Raw genomic sequence first — 13,333 nt, 5'->3', positions numbered from 1 at the left:
CCTTGGGCAAGGCACTTCACCCTACTTGCCTCTGGGGGAATGTCCCTGTACTTACTGTAAGTCGCTCTGGATAAAAGCGTCTGCTAAATGACTAAATGTAAATGTAAAATGTAAATATAAACAGAATGCAATGATTAGATTGATCTCATAAACTCATGTCATTCCCAATAGATCATTGAGAACACATCAAATGTTTAAACTAGTACATTTAAGGAAATGTACTATTTTAAGGAAACAACAAGATAATTTGGAGTTTGATGACTGCAACACGTCTCAAAGTTGGGACGGGGGCAATAAAAGGCTGGAAAAAGAAAGTGTTACAAAAAATACACAGCTGGAGGAACATTTGCAACTAACTAGGTAAAATGACATGTCAGTAACATAATTGGGTATAAAAGGAGTATCTTAGACAGGCAGAGGTTCACCAATCTGCAAAAACCTTCATCTACATATTGCGGAACCATAAAACATAAAATTGTGAAGATTTTGAATACATCATCATCTACAGTGCATAATTGCACTGTAGATGCATTATATTAAAATAATTCTGAGAATCTGGAGAAATATCTACGTGTAAGGGACAAGGGAGAAAATAAATTCTGCATGTGTAGCGGGGCTTGCTCGTTTAAGAATAAATATACTTGATCTATAATCAGTTATTTAGTTAGAGGGGGGCACAACCCTGATATTGAGTTAGGACATCAGGGAAACCCAGGTTTAATATGTAATAAACAGTCTCGTCTGAAGGAATGAATTTGATCTAAGTGTAGAGCGGATCAAATAACATGAGGGAATACGCAAGTAAAAATTTACAATGGGTCAGATGGAAAGACACACACAATATCAATTACTTCATGCCAATGTTACAAGTAAGAAATATATCTAGTCGCAGGTGTGTCGAAGTTGTGGGTCAAAAGTGGAGTCCATTTAAAGGTCCCATGACATGAAAATTTCACTTTAGGAGGTTATTTAACATTAATATGAGTTTCCCTAGCCTGCCCTTGGTCCCCCAGTGGCTAGAAATGTTGATAGGTATAAACCAAGCCCTGGGTATTCTTCTCCGCCTTTGAGAAAATAAAAGCTCAAATGCTCCGATTTGAAAATGTTCCTGTCATGTCATGGGCCCTTTAAATCTTGGCTGTAGTAAAAAAAAAAGTGTAATACGATCAAAAGTTTTTTTTATTAATCTGCGGTGAGACTGAGTTTGGTTATCTCATTGTTGCAATTAGAATTGCGTTTGGTTACTTCTGCAGAATCATCCAGAAAGTGTTGCAGTCACTATAATGTACAAAAAACATGATTAATCTAAATGTAGTTGTATAGCCCTTTTTACAAGCAATGTCACAGAAGGCTTCACATATGCCCATAGAACTGCCCCTCAACCAACCTAAACCCTCAAGAAAGACTCCCAGAAAAACTCACTATAGAAAAAGGTTTGAAGAAACCTTGGGAGGAGCAATTCAGTGAGGGATCTCCTACTCCAGAGACGGTTGGTGAAAGAGAGGTACAGAACACAGGCTAAACATAGTCATACAACAGGGAAGTGTCAATTGGTGTTGAAACATCAACATCCAGTGGTGGTCTGACTTGGGTCAGAGTTGGTACATGTCAGTTTAAGCAGAGGTAGCCACAGGGCTGGAGGACTGTGATCGTCCCAGCATCACAGGCAGGTGGATGAGGGAAGGGACCAGGAACTCGCTGTTCTCCGTCAGGGAGACCGATGTCCACTTGGCGACTCGATCCAGCTTTGGCTGACAGTCACAGATCGATGTCCACTGGCGACCAGGTCCAACGTTGGCAGACCGACGACCAGGCAGATGCTGACAGCTCAGACCCCCCACACCACAGGGGAGGTGTGGAGGGGGGACAGAGAGAGGAGAGCAAGAATTAGAGAATGCAAGGAGAAACTAACAGTTACAGTAATATTAAGAACGAGGTCCCCACCGGTCAAGTGTGAACTAGTGCTGCAATTTAGCAGACCAAAAAGTGTATTTGATGCAGCCCTAGACACTAAGACAGCGCCAGCCCCCCTCGGTTGTAACAAGAAATCTGTTCCAGGGATGAGAAACTCTAAAATATGAAAAATGATGGCCCCATCCCCTGTCGTCTCCAACTAGCAACAGAAATAATAATAGAAACAGGTTTACTTTATATGTAAATTCAAGTTATATGATACCTATGCAGACATATAGATGCTTTATTTGTAAATAAAGCTAATCCATGGAGAGATTTGTAAGTTAGTAGTATGACTGAAAATCAGATCTGGCTTGGATTGGTAGCCAGTGTAGAGAGAAGAGAGTAGATGTTATACGATCATACTTTCTGGTTCTGGTCAGTAGTCTAGCAGCAGTTTTTTACACCAGCTATACATTTTTTATATAGGTGCTTGGGATGCCAGAGAATAATACATTGCAGTAGTCCAATCGGGATGTAACAAATGCATGTATTAGTTTTTCAGCATTATCCTTTGAGAGGAAATTTCTTACGTTACGTAGATGGAAACATTTATTATTTTGGGAATACGCTTAGTATGGTACCCGAACGAGAGGTCTGGGTCCATTGTGACTCCTAGATTTTTTACTAGCTATCTTTGGGAGACTTGGATGCCGTTTAGGTTTAAGGTGAGATTGGATAAATTATGTCTGGATTTTTTAGGTCCAAAAATGTGCACCTCTGTTGTATCTGAATTGAGAAGCAGGAAATTTGCTGCCTTCCAAGTTCTTTTCCCAGAAACACATGTTTCCAGAGCGTGTGGTAGTTCTCCAGGCTTTAGGGACATGTATAGCTGGATGGAATCTGCATAGCAGTGAAAATGTACTCCGGAGCTTCTAATTATGTTTCCTAAAGGCAGCATGTAGAGAGAAAATGGCAGAGGGGCTAGGACAGAACCCTGTGGTACTCCGTATTTTACAGTAGAGCTCCTGGATGAGCGGCCGTCATAGTGGACAAATTGTGATCTGTCAGATAGATCCGATGTAAACCACTGGAGTGTCGTACCAGAGATCACAACATAATTCTCCATATGTTCCAGGAGGATTGAATGATCTACAGTGTCAAATGCTGCACTTTGGTCCAGGAGAACCAGGACAGAGATAGAGCCTGCGTCAGAGGCTAATCTGACCATTGACTCATCATGTTGAATCTCAAGAGCTTGGCGAGATCCTTTTTGAATGCCTATCCATTGTCTGGACTTACTGTATCAATGGACTCAGCGAGTGATTATTGGGTGTGCTCACGCCTTCGGCGAGCACAACAATTGTTCTCTCACATATATATTGTAGCGATCTCAGTCACTACGCAGAGAGGTAGTGACCCCCCCCCCGCGCATAACTACCCGCATAACTACAACGTGCATAGATGTAGTAAGACTGTTGCGCACAGTAGGCTACTGGAAGCATCATACATAAGTAATTCAAGACTTGCATGTACAGTAAGTAATTTCACATTAAATAATGTATTTAAACTCAAGCTTGTGTGGTGTGTCGCTGTCTTCAATGCCACAGCCTAAACTTGATGTCAAAAGAAACGTTTTTCATTTCCGGCGCATTCAAACAATCCCCTTAACCCTTGTGCTGCACATAACCATAGTTGTGTTGCGACAACTTTACCCAATACAAAAACAAATACAAAATATAGCTGCAGGCAGCAATGGCGGGTTCCTCCTCAGCATTGCAAACCATTACAAAATTGACATGACACAGACATGTATTTCATACATGTACACAACATTTCAAGACAATTGGATGAATGGCTGATTTGAAGTCATTTTTTGAAATTCTTCACAAATTGTCACTGTAGAGAAATATCCATGCTGCCGACATTATGGGTTCTTGAGACTTATTTGTTCCCCATTGGCAATAAGGCATGCGTACCAACTTTTAGACATGTTGGACTGACAGGGTTAAAATGCCACCCTTTTGAAAGTGACAACTTTGAAGCGTGTTGTGTCAGGCCACCTGTGCTCTGGTCAGGCCCATCATGCAGAGATCCATTCTTTAAAAGCTTTGATTACAACAATAACTTCATGAAAGTGAGGATACACTTCACTAAAGGAAGTGTGTAGGTTATGTACTACTACTGCTTGCTCTGCCCACACACTTTCCCCATCCATGCGGTTTCCCTCTATCCCAGCGCAGGTCATGCCAAGGCATAAATGCGGCAGCCGTATAAGTATTAGAAGTAGCCCAAAAAACATACCATACACAGTCACACTGTTTTCAAAACTGAAACTGGTTAGAAGACCATGGCTATTAGAACTCTACCTGAATTGAGCTCTCTCTAGAGTCTCAGTCAAACAACTGTCAAGAGTCATGTAGGGAACTGGACCAAGGTATAGCTAATGTCCAGCTGTTAGCAAGTGTACCTTGTGATGGTACAGCAGCTTAACAATACTTTGTCATGGTCAGACTCTCTGATCCCATTAAACTACACAACATGCACAATCAGGGTGACCAACAGTATTATCTTAAGTAAAAAACAATAACATTACACACATTTAAGTGAACGAACACAACAACTGAAATCCCTTGCACAGCTGTTGTAACCAAACTATTTTCCACAGCTATTTGCGTTTTTGGTGTGCACTGCATGCTGGGTACCCAAGGGCGCTGACGCTACAATATTTATTATCTAGCTGTCTTCCGGCTGTGTAATATGACGAGATGCTAGCGATGCAAACATGAAAGCTTGTCTCGGGGGGTCATGCATGTGATCTCACTACAAGCTTTTGATTACACGTGAGGACTGTTAGCAAAGTATTTCTATTCGTGTTTTGTTAGTGATTGAATGGTAATGTCAGCTAGCTAAAAACAATGTTAGTTAGCTTGGCTAAAATGGTTTTCATAGCAACAGATATCAACAAATCAGATCAATCTAACTTTATTCAGAAGGGGGGGGGGGTGGGAACATATAAACTAGAGGTGAAATGGTAGGCATTGTTCTGCCTTGAAGCTGCGTGCGCATCCTCATTGTTTGTAACCACCAACCCATCTATATGTAAAGATAACATCCAAGCTAGCAATTTCGCCAAATTTGACTGCAGATTTTTTACACCATATGTACTTCGTTATGGTTTTTGAGTCAAACAACTTGCTAAATGATTAAATGTCTGTTAAATGTCAAATCCAACTTTAAATGTATAAAAGAGAGAATTAAACCTAGAGGTTGAAAAGGCTACGTTTGTCTAAACTGACATGCACAAACTCAGAGCACTGAGTTTCAACATCCATGTACACATTTTGTCTCTATTTTTTACTCTACTCTTTAACGCATGACTATGTTTAACTTAATGTCAGCACCTCTCTGTCATCAATTGTCTCTGGAGTGGGGGATGGGGGCTTCTTATCCAACAAATTACATCCCTGAACTTTTAAAACATATCAATGGCCTACTACAATTGTAAACATCCTTTGGCCTTCCCATGCTGGGAAGAAAGCTACAGTTTTTCTTTGATTAAACGTTGACCTTGAATAAACGCTGCACCAAAAATGAACATTGTGTAATAAATGGCACCTTCGATTAAACGCCTCCCCCAAAAAATCAGAAAACGGTTATTTAATTGGTTAAATTAAAACACAGTATTTATTACACAAGTAATTTACAAGTGTAGCATACTATTATCCCATGAAACACTGGCAGGCGCAAGTGTCTTTCTTGCTACAGATTTATTTGAAGCTTTTTCTCCAAATCCACCGTTAAAACTAAACTCACGCTGTAATGAGAAAATAAAGACCACATTAGCTTAATATGAACATGCAATGACATGCGCAGCATGTAAATAACATTCACCAAAGTCAAATACAGACACAAAACAACATACTTTGTTGGCTGCATGCTGTAGCCTACACAAGGGAATAGAGGTTTCCTTAGATTGCTAACAACCTCTATAACAACCTTAAACTTATCACTTAGAGTGAATGTGCATAAAGCTCCAGGACCTGACAACATCCCTGGCTGTGTTCTCAAGGCCTGTGCTCCTGAACTGGCAGGTGTTCACTGACATCTTTAACCTCTCCCTGTCGCAGTCTGTCGTCCCCAATAGGTTCAAGGGGGCCACCATCATCCCAGTCTCTAAGAAACCATCAGTGAACTGTCTCAATGATTACCGCCCTGTTGTGATGAAATGCTTTGAGACGTTAGTCAAAGACCACATTACATCCTGCCTGTCACCTGCATTAGACCCACTCCAGTTTGCAAATAGGCCGAACAGGTCTACAGATGATGTTGTAGCTTTGGCCTTGAACACTGCTCTCTTTCACTTGGATCAGAACAACATATACGTGCGGATGCTCTTCATCGACTTCAGCTCCGTTTTCAACACCATAGTACCATCAAGGCTCATCATAAAACTACAGGACCGGAACATCAGTCCTTCCATGTGCAGCTGGACAGGACACAGGCAGTACGGCTAGGTAACATCACCCCACCAGTCTAACACTCAGCACTTGTGCCCCACAGAGTTGTGTGTTAAGCCCACTGTTGTACTCTCTGTTCACCTATGGTGTGCAGCCACAAACAGCTCCAACACTATCATTATGTTTGCTGATGACACCACCATTATCGGCTGCATCAAGAATGGTGATGAGTCTGCCTACAGAGCAGAGGTGGCAACAATGACATCCTGGTGTCAGCATAACAGCCTGTTGCTTAATGTAGCAAAAACCAAGGAGTTGATAGTGGACTACAGGCGGCTGCAGGGAGAACATGCACCCATTCACATCGAGGGCACAGCTGTGGAGAGTCAAAAGTTTCAGATTTTTTGGTATCAACATCAGTGAGGATCTGAGCTGGACCACCATATTGGTGTGGTTACAAGGACAGCGAAACAGAGGCTCTTTTTTCAGCGGCGACTGTGGAAATTTGGCATGGACTGCACTATACTGACCAATTTTTACCGGTGCACCATTGAGAGCATACTGACTGGTGGCATTACAACATGGTTTGGCAACAGCACTGCCCAGGACAGGAAGACACTACAAAGAGTGGTCAAATCTGCACAGCGTATTACAAGGACTGCATTACCATCCATTCAGGACCTTTACAGCCAGCGGTGCAGGAGAAAGGCCAAGTGGATCATTTCTGACCCTAGTCATCCCTGCCACAGTCTTTTCTCCCTCCTGCCTTCTGGAAGGCGATACAAGAGTATAAGGTCCTGTACCAGCAGATACAGGGATAGTTTTCTCACACATGCCATCAGGATGCTGAACTGTCCTTGAAATATCTTTTTGCACTACAATTTTTCTTATTTTTTCTACCCTTTTTCCCCATTCTTTAGTATTGAATTTTTTTATTCTGCAAGTTGAACGGACATTGAGCACAAAGAATTTCATTACTTATAAATGCTGTTTATGAGTATATGATAATAAACTTGAACTTGAAACTTATCAGAGCTTTAAATTGTCTGTGCTTCGCTTGCTGTTAGGTTGTCGACTCTCTCACTCATGAGCGTCCCAAAAGGCCTTCAAAATAAAGTCACGTAATAATTCTGAATACAATTATATAATTCTAAATTAAGACATTGCTTGAAAAAAAATTATACATTATTATAATGCAATTGCGACAATTGCATTCAGGCCTATAGATAGTTACACATATTGTATACAATATGGTGAGGTAGCTGACTTAACCATTCCTGAATGTGCTTTTCATCAACACCAAGTTTGCGTGCTATAGATCTGTTGCTGGTGGTGAGTGCTTTCTGCACAGGTTTCTGTTTGAAAGCTAAAGTGTAAGAATGTTACAGCATGCTGCGTCAGATTTGTACACAAAGTAGAGACACGCGCGGCATACATTTTACACTGGGCTTTTGTTTGACTTCCTTGTCTATTCTGTGTTTGTCTATGGCTGCACTGCAGCTACAATTCACTGAATCTCTCTTACCAATTAAACGTTGCCCTTGAATGAACGCCACCCTCGAATAAACGCTGCACCACTAACTGCTCTATTAAAAGGGTTCACTATGAAGCAAACCATTCTAACAAAATAATAAAAACATTTACAATGATTTCAACAAGAAGTCTCTCTGACTTGACAACTCTCTAAACAAGCAACTTTCCAAAGCAATCTCTGAAACAGCTGACCAGTGTGGTAATTTTATGTTGACAACTAAACCGCTGATTGGAAGTGCGCGGCTGATTGCCAATCACGAGATAGGGAGACTGATAGCCAACCGCCAACAAACGCTGACTAGACCATACCTGCATGCAGCGAATAGAAAGAAAGAGGGGAGAAAAGAAAAAACACACAACCACAACTATACAGACTGAATTAGGACATTTTAAACATGGGTCCGTAACAAAGACGTTGTTAAAAATGCTCATTCACATTCATTTTTCTCAATTAATCTTATCACTTAAACACACTGGTTTAGCATTTTTTCCCACAAGGAAGTCTAACCTCAACAGTGGATCCTTGGTCCCTGGATCTCTTGCTGGAACATGGCATCTAAAAAACACATAGAAAAACCATCAAAAACTATGAAATGTAACATACCACACTACTGCTTAACAATTTCATAGTCTTACATTATCATAACTTCATACTCAACAGTTCTAGTATACAGACCTTTAAGAAAATATTGAAAGGGTTAGGATTCTCAAAACACCAATCTCTGTACTTAAAAAAAATATTTAGACATCCATTATTTACCTTTATTCAATTTACACTGTCTACATTCAAATTTAAGTCTGTAAAATGTAAACATAGAGAAACGGACTCGACTATAAATACAAATTAAGACCAATTGAGAACAATTTATCTTGCAAATGGTTTTTACTTTAAATTCATGTTTCACCAAAAGAATCATCACAGTTTAACACAAATAACCAAACCTTACTGTTAAAATACTGCCAAGCCACTGACTCACATTAGAAAATTAAAACAAATAAACATAGCCTAGAAGATGTACCTGTAGGTCAATTACATAATCAAGAGCATGGAGTAGGAATGGATGGATGACAAAATACCCCGCCGAGCCCAATCCATTAAATATTTCCTACCCATAAGTTAATTTCCTGAAATGCAATAATTCACCAACATTTTGACAATTTCATGCTCCAAACTTTGTGGGAACAGTTTGGAGATGGCCCCTTCCTGTTCTAACATGACTGTGCAACAGTGCACAAAGCAAGGCCCATAAACACATGGATGAGCGAGATTGGTGTGGACGAACTTGAGTGGCCTGCACACAGTCCTGACCTCAACCCAATACAACACCTTTGGGATGAATTAGAGCAGGGACTGCGAGCCAAACCTTCTTGTTCCACATCAATGTTGGACCTCACAAATGCACTTCTGGAAGAATGGTAAAACATTTCCATAAACCTCTTAAACCTTGTGGAAAGCCTTCCTAGACGAGTTGAAACTATTATAGCTACAAAGGGTGGTCCGACATCATATCCTATGGTTTAAGAATGAGATGTCACTCACGTTCATGAGCGTGTAAAGGCAACCGAGCGAATACTTTGGCAATTTAGTGTATAAAATTGATACAAATATAAAATGTTATCAAGAGATGGGAAATCGTGCAGCATAGTACAACATGCCGATTACAAACGTATTGTAGCTCTATAGGCTTTCAATGGAACTCCTAAACGATCAAACCATGAACCCAAACAAAGCTAGCAAGCAAAACAACCATGGTACCATTGCTACTTGTTTAATGCTAGGTAGCTCTATCTGTGCAGCAAACTAGGCTACCTAGCTACAGTTTGGAAAAGAATAACTTACGATGTGAAGACCGTAGAAATAGAACAACCCAACCGCATAGTTACGCACAGTATACAAATTTCAAACGCGTCTCACAGAAGCAAGTATAATGTTAAAGATTGTACGGCTTGCTAGCCTGTAATACTGCCTGTACAAAGAGAAATCCTTAGCTCAGCTAGCCTAGATAGATTAGCTGCTATCCTGTTTACAACAGTATAAAAGTCTTCAAGTTATCATACGAATACAAACGCTAAAATACATGTTTTGTACTGCCGTTGTAGGCTCTTATTACTCACTGTCAAATGTAACAATGAAAATCTCTGAGGGCTGCAGGAGTCTCGTCAGTCGTTGTCTTCAAGTCTTCTCCAACTATAAAATGGCCTTCTTCTTGTGCGTCGTACCAAGCTCGCGCGTGTGTCAAGGGGCTCTGGCCCCTTTTGTGTGTGAGAATGTGGAGCACGCGCGCACAGGAGCAAAGGGAGAGAGGATTTGGGGAAACAGCCCTAGAAATTAGCCAAGCATGCATGTTTCAAATATTCACTAAAAATCGAGTTTTCATGTTACAGTCAACTTTTTCTCAGATTTGTGTACTCAACATTCTCAAGAGTCTTCATATGAACTAGTGATTGAATCAGAGTATCAGTTTTTGGCCGGCGGATGTGTAAAGCATTATTTTAGCATTAGCGATAAATACAATTTGCTTTATATCAATCATTTTTTGAGGTATGAAGTTGCCTTTGCACATGGTAACATGTTGTAGTGTCTTCCACGTGACATACCAAGTTTGGTGTTGATATCTCAAAGATTTGCTGAGATTTGACCAAACGTCCTGTTTGGTTGCTTTGTTGCAGATTTTGATTGGCTCTACCGGACAAACGGTTTTGAAAATCAGAAATCCCTACGATAACTTTTGTGAGGCTCAGTCTGGATATCATCTATGGCAATTTTGAAGAAAATTCGACCAAAAATGTAGGAGGAGTAGGGAAAAAACGCGTTTCCTTAATCTTTATTGTACAGAAAAATCCAATATGGCGGCCGTTATAGCTTCTTGAGGCTTTTTTATTCCTCATGAGAAATAAGGCATATGTAATGAATTTCAGAATTTTGGGACTTATGGCCTGCAAATGGCATCAATTTGAAAATTGACATATTGGGGCGTGGCCTGTAGCGCCACCTATTGTCTCACACGGCCCATGTTTGGTATGGTAGTTACTAATGGTCTGCAGTTTCAACATGCCAAATTTCACAACTTTTTACGGTACTGGTCTAGGGGCTGCCATTGACTCCCATGGGTAAAAAATAATAATACCACCAATAACAATAGGGTTCTCCTACCGGAGGAACCCTAATAATTTTCTTTTAACCTTTGCAATGTGGGGGGTCTGAGACAGCCCAATGGTTAAAAGAAAATGCTTCACTTTGTTTTTGTATGCTCTAAAGTTGTCGCAATACGACGGTGGGTCACAATGACTGATGGGTCAGAATGACCCGAAGATAACACAAGGGTTAAATTTGACTAGCAACAGCAGCTAGGTTAGCTTAGCACAATTTACCAAGGTCAGCTTCTCCACCGTGCAGGGCTCTAGTCTAAGATCAAATGGTCGTATTTGGCATTGTTACTGACAATGATCGCTTCCAGCAAACTTCTTTTGAATTAGCCATTTCCCCCTAAATAAATGTCAAGCTTATTTATGTTTTTTGGGGGCATATTTTCAGTTAGCAGATGGTACTGTACTGTTTCAATCGCTATTCTATCAAATACTGCCGGTGAAAACGTTGTTAGCACTACTTAGAATAGCTTGTTTCAAGGGGGTTCAGCTTGTTTCAAAGGTGGTTCTTAATGAATGAATGCCATATGAGTGGGCTAAATGCTTGAAAATATCACTACTGTAGAAGGGAAAAACTTAAGGTGACGTTTAAGTCATATAGGTTAGGTTCATTCTACATAACATTTAGTCATTTAGCAGACGCCCGTATCCAGAGCGACTTACAGTAAGTACAGGGACATGCTACACTTCACTTTTTGTATTTTGAATTGTACATGAGCAGAAACAAATGTAGTCTATGCTTTTAAATCTATGCAATCTTCATAAATAATAAGTAGGCATTTTTATATAAAATATACAGATATATCAGTTAAAAAATTACATTTAATAAACGGACCCATCTGCAACCGATGCAAGCAAGCACACCCTACAATTTCCCCAGAAATTGTACCCTCTCTAGTTTGTTGTTGGTATTTATAATCCGAATAAAGGGGAAGTGTCTTGAGGCAAGTAAGATAGTTCATTGATCAGGTCCTTACATTTAGTCGTTTAACAGACGCTCTTATCCAGAGCGACTTACAGTAAGTACAGGGACATTCCCCCTAGGCAAGTAGGGTGAAGTGCCTTGCCCAAGGACACAACGTCATTGGCCTGGGTGTTGTCCAAACTTGTTCACAGATAGGTGTGAAGGTGATGTAACTTTTGGATGGTGTCCTTAAATTTTTCATACCTTGCATATACTTCATAATATATCTTCACAACATTCATAAATGGTTTGGTTCGTAGAGTAAAATAAATTTGATACCAAGGTTGACTGATTTATAACAGGAAAGGAAGTACATTAAAACATCAAATTAAATCAGAGAACATCAAGTCACCGGGGCCTCCCCCATTTTAATAAAATACATTATATTAATTTCATTAATAATAACAATACTGTTTTTAGTTTTTGAATGATATCTGGTCGTTGTTTATTTCTAGCTTTGTACATCAACTGTGCTGTTTGAAATTCCACCAGATCTGGGAGTTTGAGAAGGCAGGACTCTATAAATAATGAGTTGGTATGGTCATGGAATCCTGCCTTATGAACCATTCTGATGGCTCTTTTTTGTAATGTGTAGAACGGTCTCAACAAGGTCTTATAGTTGTTGCACCATACTTCCACACAGTAACTCAAGTAAGGCAAGATAAGTGAGCAATATAGAGTATGTAGCGCAGCATAATTTAGAAAATGTTTAGCATTGCTGAGAACAGCTATACTTCTGGATATTTTAGACTGAATGTATTTAATGTGCGGTTTCCAGCAAATCCTATGGTCTATCATCACTCCCAAAAACTTAATCACATTAACTCTCTCCACCGACACATCATCTATCTGGATTTGCAAATTTGTTTTGCTTTTGCAGTTTCCAAACAACATAAACGTAGTTTTATCCAAGTTTAATGATAATTTATTAATATCAAACCATATCTTAAGTTGACATAACTCTAAGTTGATTTCAGCCAAAAGCTGCTGCAAATTATCACCTGTACAAAATATATTGGTATCATCTGCAAACAAATTTAAGTATTTTAGAAACTTAACAGATGTCCTTAATATAGAGAATAAACAGTTTTGGTCCCAATACTGACCCCTGGGAGACACCACAGACATGTCCAAGCAAGATGACTGGCAGTCATCCATTTGCACAAATTGTTGCATGTTGCTTAGATAGTTTTTCATCCAGTGAAAGACTACTCCCCTGATACCATAGCGCTCCAGTTTCTTGATTAATATTTCATGATTTATTGTGTCAAATGCTTTTTGAGATCAATAAATACACCAACTGCAGATTTCTTTTTGTCTAAGGAGCTAGTGACTT

General features: G+C 39.9%; 1 protein-coding gene across 6 annotated transcripts in view; it reads left to right on the top strand.

Annotated features, from left to right (window-relative positions):
* znf618 (zinc finger protein 618) overlaps window positions 1–13,333 on the top strand; it is an 87,394-nt gene that overhangs the window by 53,624 nt on the left and 20,437 nt on the right. The gene's annotated exons all lie outside the window — the stretch shown is intronic.

Source organism: Osmerus eperlanus, chromosome 18, assembly GCF_963692335.1.
Source record: "Osmerus eperlanus chromosome 18, fOsmEpe2.1, whole genome shotgun sequence".
NCBI lineage: Eukaryota > Metazoa > Chordata > Actinopteri > Osmeriformes > Osmeridae > Osmerus > Osmerus eperlanus.
Note: the sequence above shows the minus strand (reverse complement) of the source record. Positions and strands in the feature narration are given on the sequence as shown.